We start from the raw sequence: 7,547 nt of genomic DNA, 5'->3' as shown, positions 1-7,547 counted from the left end.
ATTCGCTAATAGCATGATGTGAATTCTATGATACTGCTGCTAAACTCCATGAAAGTACTATAATTGCTGTAAGCACAACTGAATACACAAATAGTAAATTCCAGTTTAAGAGTGTCCTAATATTAGCTACATTGTACATGGACTACTGATTGGAAATGATTTATTATTAGTAGTATCTTTATATTTTAAACAAACAAATTCATGATTAATTATCTTTAAACTATCACTAAACATGACTTTTATAATAAACTCTTCACTATCGCTGAACCAAGGTAACGAGTGAAATAGAGATGTGGCCCCTTTAAGAATGAGCGCTCCCTCTTCTGACTAAGTGCATTGCAATGCGGCGCGAGTACATGTATGAGCAGGTATAATATTTTCTGTTGCTCATTAAAATAGGTAAGGCTGTTGACAGTATGACATTTATGAAAGACAGTTATACGGGTTCACCTTGACTTAAAACTGTGAACAACTGTGAAAGGCCAACTGCACACCAACCCCACTAGTGATGTGCATCTGAAGCGATCCGTTCGCGGTTAATGTAGAAATGAATCCCCACAGAAGATATGAAAAGCATTGGAGATTTTGGCCAAATAAGGTAATCCCCAATTCACTTTACTGTTCTAAAATCCGCAACGCTTCACATTGTATTCTCACATACATGAACTAGGAAAACGGCTTGCTGCTGCTGCTAATGCCACTGCTGTTATATGAACAATAAATGCTTAGTAATTACTCCTCCCGCGAATAACCTGCAGGTCATTTTACACTTGTATGTTTTCTAGTTTAAAAATGTACATCTGACGAACGGAATAATGCACTGAAATCAGAGTCATTTACTTATCTAGCTGTTGAGTTTCAGAGAACTCTGAAAGCGCGCTGCAGGAATCTCTAGTGAATGCTAGCCAGCCATATAAATGCAAGGCAGTAAGCTCATTGGCTGCATATGCAGCATGAACCAATCAGCTTGTGCCAAGTCGTTTAACTCTCTGAATATCATCAGTTACGTTAACACCCCGTCAGAATGCGCCATCTAGAGTTTCATGAACTATATATTTCAATCAAAAAGTACTGTTTAGTGTAAAACATGTTGAAGATTAGCCGATAGGCTGTCCATCCATTAAATAAGCTGTTTCCTCTAAAAAGCTGTTTATTCAGCGAAGTAAAGCCTCTCCTCCATTGACATCCATAAAAAAAACGGCCTCTGGTCTCCTTTCCCACATACTGGCAAAGCGGAGGTTTTAGCATTAGCTGTTATGCTTTTTTAGCTAAAGGTTGCAGGCTTGCCTTCTAGTGGCTTTGATGCTAACCCAAATATACAAAATGGAAGAAAGTTAAAACTGAACACATCTTGCTGCTCAAACTGTGTATAAAAATGTTTGATATATTTATTTGCTCCTTTTCCATTTACTTGTACTTTTAATTTTAATACTTAAGTACATTTAATAAAAAAAAGACTTTTCATACTTAAGTACAATACATATCACACACTACCACATTCACATCCCAGTTAAGAAAATTGAAACTCTTAAAATATAATTATTCCTCAGAGAGTTGGGTGGACTTGTCCTCTGCTATACTGCAACTAACAGTCTGCATTCAACCAGTGCTCTGATAATGTGTTGCCCTGCAAAACTAATATACAGTACATGTGAATTATTTGCTTAAAATAGTTTCATCCACTTGTTAGATTATTATTGCCTGAGGAGAAGTTCAGTCTAGCAAGATATGTAGGCCAGTGTTAACATCAACAAAACAGGTAGACTACATATTAATAGTTTGGATGTTGAAATAAAACATAAGCATTGCTTAAAGATTGCAACAGTGCATGAACACATTTTTTTTTCTTCTACTCTGTTAGATTTCAAGTGCTTTAGTATAATACTTGAGCACACTTTCTTATTATTACTCTCTTCTGATATTGATAGTGAAGTTTCATTGAACTTCATACTAAACTTACACTTGAACAATATTATGGTACTTATCTCTATGTTAGGCTACACTTTTTGTAAAACTGGGTTCTCTGATGTTTGGCAAGATTGAATGAAGAAATTAAATGAAATGCAGTGTTTCAAGTTTAGTTCACTTTTTGAGAATTCATGCTGCTACTGTAGCTTCAATAAGCTCTGATGACATAGCAGATTTTAGGGGAGCACATGTGTGTTTACCAGGGATGAATGTACAATGAGCTTTGTGATTCTGGTTTACTATATATAATAAATAAGTTGTGTAATTTTGCCTGCCTGCAAAGTGAGGTTGGGCTGGAACTGTTTTCCAAAACCATCAGGCTGACATAAGATTTCTTATATCATCCTACAGTAGGCAGCCACTAACCAGCTCAGCCACATTTATTGACGTCTATAGAAATGTTTTCAACCTAAGAGCTGGAGTTGAAAGATTCCCACATTTGGTGAGTGGCCCTTGAAACTGGACTTCAAATATGAATGATTCTGACACCCAAAGCTCTCTCTACAAACGATATGCCTTTATCCAAATCAAAGTACGTTAACTCTGTCTCTCTTCTGCTACTGATCTAGTGCTTATGTAGATGGAGTTATGGAGTTTAGCCTCCTTTTGCAGACAATCACATCTTGTGGAAGCTTCAAAGCTTGAGTTTCATTTTAGAAATGCCTATGTTGACTCTTGAACATTGCTGCAGAGTAATGGATGATTTTGGGAGGATATAGCTCCAAAAATCACCTTCTTGTACTCCTTCAGCTCCTGATCTAATTCTCCAGTAGGTCTCACGAAGTCAGAATCTGGCATCATGATGAAACATGGCCTCTACAGCACTGATTCCGCTCTGTGTGCATTACTGAAGCTCTCTCTTATATTATTATTAAAAAAGGAGGCTTTTTTTTTCTTAAGTTAAATCTATTTGTTCAGCATACACAGTGACTTTTGGGAAAATACAGCATGTCAGTACTATATTGTCCATTCACCAGTTGTATTATCTGTAAAAAACCTTTCATAAATGTGATCGGCTCCAGCTTGCGTTCTCACAAAATCCTCACCGGCAATTTGACAGTAATTTTCTGGAATCAAAGCCCAGTATAAATGCAGCTTAAGGAAGTCTATCATTTTTCAAATATGACCACTATTCCAAATCATTTTGAGAAGGAATGCAGTCATTTTCCATAGGAATTTCACTCTGGGAGAAGACATCTGGAGCTTCAACAGATTATTTGCCTTTTAAACCACATATCTCCAAACCAGACACGACAGAGGTCTTGACAGCTTTTGCCTTATTCCTGGTACATAGCTGTGTGTCACTTTTCCTACCAGTCACACTGAGCTACTTAAGTTGTGTAAAGGGTAGAAGAACTTCCCAGATCATGAAAGGCATACCTTTTACTCTTTTTCATCTATATCCACCAAACCACTGGTAATAGTGTTCTCTTTGTGTTCCTTTTTGCTTCCATCACCTTTCAATGTGTCTTGATTCCTATTAGCATTGTACAATGAAAAGTGATGTGACATGTAGCCAAGTATGGTGTTCCATACTCAAAATTTGTGCTTTGCATTTAACCCATCCAAGCCATCAGGACTCAAATCCACAACCTTTTGGTTACATGTCTGATTCTCTAACCATTAGGCCACAACTGCTCCCATTGGGATGCTGGACTGAACACACCTGACAGGTAAGTCTCCGAGCACAGCCTTTGCTCACCTGTTCTGTTTCCAGGCACCCAAAGCACACTCCAAATCTTGCTTCTTTTTTTTTGTCAATTTTCTTGTTCAGACTGTGTTTTTCTGCAATATGTACAACGTTTATGAACAGAACAAAACTATTTTCCCTGCTGGGGACAAAATAGTGACAAAGCTGCTTTTACTTCTCCTCGCCTTAGGCATTGGCAACCACTGAGTACTGCTACTTATCACACGTGCTGCGTGAGCAGTAATGTCTCTAAAATTTCCAAACACACATTACAGTGTGGCTGTTAGGATTTAGGTCTATGCCAATGGTATTCAAGAACAAATCGGTACAATTTTATAATAACTTTTATTGATAAATCATTAAGAAACATTGTATAATGCTTAACAAATCATTAGTTAATATATGTTCAAATAACTAGAAGCACGAGATAATGTGCTTGTTAATGTTTACTAATAAACTTATTAAACTAGTGGTGTCAAAAGATTAATTGCGATTAATCACATCCGAAATAAAAGTTTTTGTTTGCATAATCTATTTGTGTTTCAAGGTATTAATATTCAAGGTTTTGTATTCACCTTCCAGTTGTATTTCTTCCACATTTTTTTCTTATCTAGTTTTTACTTTAGACTCATGTCTGACCTTTTCGTTGCTTACATTTAACCAATGAAATTTATGATATTCTAGCTGAATCATTTTGTGAATTTTGGGAGCTTTGTAATGTTGTATTGGAAAATCATCAGGATTATTTTCATCCACAACATTTCACTGCAAGCTGCATTCTGAATGTAACTGTATATGTGATAAATATTAAATGCTGTCAGTGTTTGTGGTTATTATTTTAATTTCAATTCATTTGGTTACCAAATCAGTACAGATCTGTTGCTCCTGGCTCACATTCATTTGATTCCTGTCCCATCATTTTAGAAGGCAGCAAAGATTTAAGAGGCATATTAAATAGTGTTAGAATTATATTTATAATTATACAATTATAGGTTGTGATTACCAGAGGAATAATACATCTTTTCTTTAAATATCACAAAACATTTGCAACATAAATATTATATCTTGTACACGATACTATTAAAAAAAAAAGATGAATTGAATCTACAGTAACAAAATTTAGTGTTTCAGGAAATGTTTGTGTGTGCTTTGTATTTTTAATTTTATTAGAGTAGCACACCATTAGCATAGCAATATCCCAACTCTATCAGAATCAGTAATGAGTTATGTCCCTTCTGGAGTTGTAAAATACATCACCAAGTTAGTTTAATTTCAGTTAGTGTGCTGCCTCAGAGGTAGGCAGCAGACAGCATTGCAGCTCGCTAGGTTTTGAAACAGGAGCTATTTTTTGTTTAACTCGGGGCATAAAAAAGTGTACAAATACAGTATGTTTTTCCACATTTCCTATAAGTCACCACTGTCAACTGAAAGGCACATAGCGTTTATATGCACTCTTTTACAGAGGATAAATATTGCAGGGGAGTCATTTATAGAAGGGTCCATCGATCAAGACCCAAAAGTGAAACAGATTTGGACTGGGTCATTCCTCTCCCTGTCACACCATAAGAGAAGGAAATCTTGAGCATAAATCTTCGGCTTGTTTCCGAGAGGGGCCATGACCTATAGTGCAACAGTAGTTCGGAGACGAAAGCCTTGTCTCAGTTTTGCAGTCTAAATCAATGAAATACTTCGGATCCATACTATAGAATATGGATTGACAGCAGATGATGCTTACAAGGCTAACATGATTTACGTGTACATGGTGAGCAGGAATACATTTAACGAGCAAGGTGGAATGTGAGCAGAGAGAGTGTGTACACATATGCATGTAAGGGTTGTGCGATTAATCAAAATCTTAATAAAATCATGATATGAACATGCACAATTCAAATCTCAGAAAGTATTATTTCTTCTAGACCTGGAAACATTTAAGCAACTTTAAAACATTAGATTTGGTATTCGCACACCAAGATGATTTTCTGTGCAAACACACCTGAAGTGAGCGTACAGAAATCTCCCTCTCAGATTGCACACAAACACAGAATTGAGTTCTCTTTTGCGTCTCATTGCACTTTTTATATTCTTGTCTTAAGTGAATGTAAATATTTGAGAAAGAAAATGCAAGTGTGTGAATATGCTGGGTATGTGCATGAGGTCCTAAAGTGACAGCAGCAGGAGTATTGGGCTGTGTCATTAATGCTAATAAAACAACAAAAGACAAAGAGAAAATCACTCACTGACCAATGTGGGCTCATGAAATTCGTATGTATTTTATGTAAAATGTAGTTCTACAAAATGTACATTTACTTACGTTTGCACAGACACTGAAACGTACAATACTGACATATTTCCAACAACTAAACATGCAATAATGACATATTGACAACACCTCAAATGTAAATTATTTACGTATGATCAAATGTACAGACCTACAAATTAATCCTTATGAATATTGAAATCCAAGCATTGACATTTTATTATATTGTATTCAGTTGTCATATCAATGGCACTATGTTTTCAGTTGCATTATTAAATTAAGTTTACTCATTTACTTAATATGAAATGCTAAATTTTTTTTTACATAATACATACATAATGTTAAACAATACTACACTTTAAACCAGGGCTGTCCAAACTCGGTGTCCTGCAGAGTTTAGTTCCAACCCTAATTAAACACACCTGAACCAGCTAATCAAGCTCTTTCTAGGCATAGAAACTTCCAGTCAGGTGTGTTGAGTCAAGTTGGAGCTAAACTCTGCAGGACACCGGCCCTCCAGGACCGAGTTTGGACAGCCCTGCTTTAAACCCTTAAAATTAATAACATTTCTGTAATTGTTTAACCATTATGTATCATGCAATATTTACTTCGTTTGCTATGGGACACAGGCGTTTTCTCGGTAACACTTATTCACTATTACTTTTCCTTCAATAAATTAATAGTTAGTAAGGTAGTTGTTAAGTTTAGATATTGGGTAGGATTAGGGATGTAGAATAAGGTCATGTAGAATAAGGCATTAATATGTGCTTAATTAGTACTAATAAATGGCTAATATTCTAGTAATATGCATACTAATAAGAAACTAGTTAAGAGACCCTAAAATAAAGTGTTACCTTTCTCCTACATGCTGTGACTGGCAATAGAACCATAAAATATAATACACCAAAAAAATGCAACATAATTACAAAAGGAATCAATTTTATTTTTGCGCTACAATCCAATTCTTCAGAATCCATACGACTGCAAGGAACAATCCCAAACTCAATCCTTTATTCAGCGATCTTCATCTTCATCCTCAGCAGTGACATTAAGCTGCAATATCCACACTGACACGCTCGTTATAAATTCAAAAGTTGCTGATTCAAGAATTACTATTACTTTTTAAGATTAGTTTTGGTACTTTTGATATTTTTGCAATAAATACATTATTGTGATCGAACTTATCTATCTGTCATGTTTTTCTTTACACTGTACATACTTTTTAAAGGGGTCATATTATGTGATTTAAATTTTTCCTTTATCTTTGGAGTGTTACAAGCTCTTGGTGCATAAAGAAGATCTGTAAAGTTGCAAAGACTAAAGTCTCAAATCCAAAGAGATATTCTTTAACCTAAAACGGTTCATTCTAACATGCCCCCATATGTCTACGTCACGATGTGGGAAAATTTAAATAACACCACCCAAATGTTCATGCAAAGAAAGACGGCATAACTTTTATTCTCGCTGTAGTATTGTTGCTGCCGTCATGTCATGAAGACGCTGTGTGTTTCGTGGTGAAAGTGAAACTACTTTGTTTGGTCTTCCAAAAGAGGATGATATCCGCTTCGTCATGCCTAGAGCTGATCCGTGCTGGTCGCTGAGGAAATACATCAACTTTGCGCTGTGGATCGC

The sequence above is a fragment of the Sinocyclocheilus grahami genome, unplaced genomic scaffold (assembly GCF_001515645.1).
Source record: "Sinocyclocheilus grahami isolate Dianchi unplaced genomic scaffold, SAMN03320097.WGS_v1.1 scaffold1351.1, whole genome shotgun sequence".
NCBI lineage: Eukaryota > Metazoa > Chordata > Actinopteri > Cypriniformes > Cyprinidae > Sinocyclocheilus > Sinocyclocheilus grahami.
The sequence above is the reverse complement of the archived record's forward strand: the minus strand, read 5'-3'. Positions refer to the sequence as shown.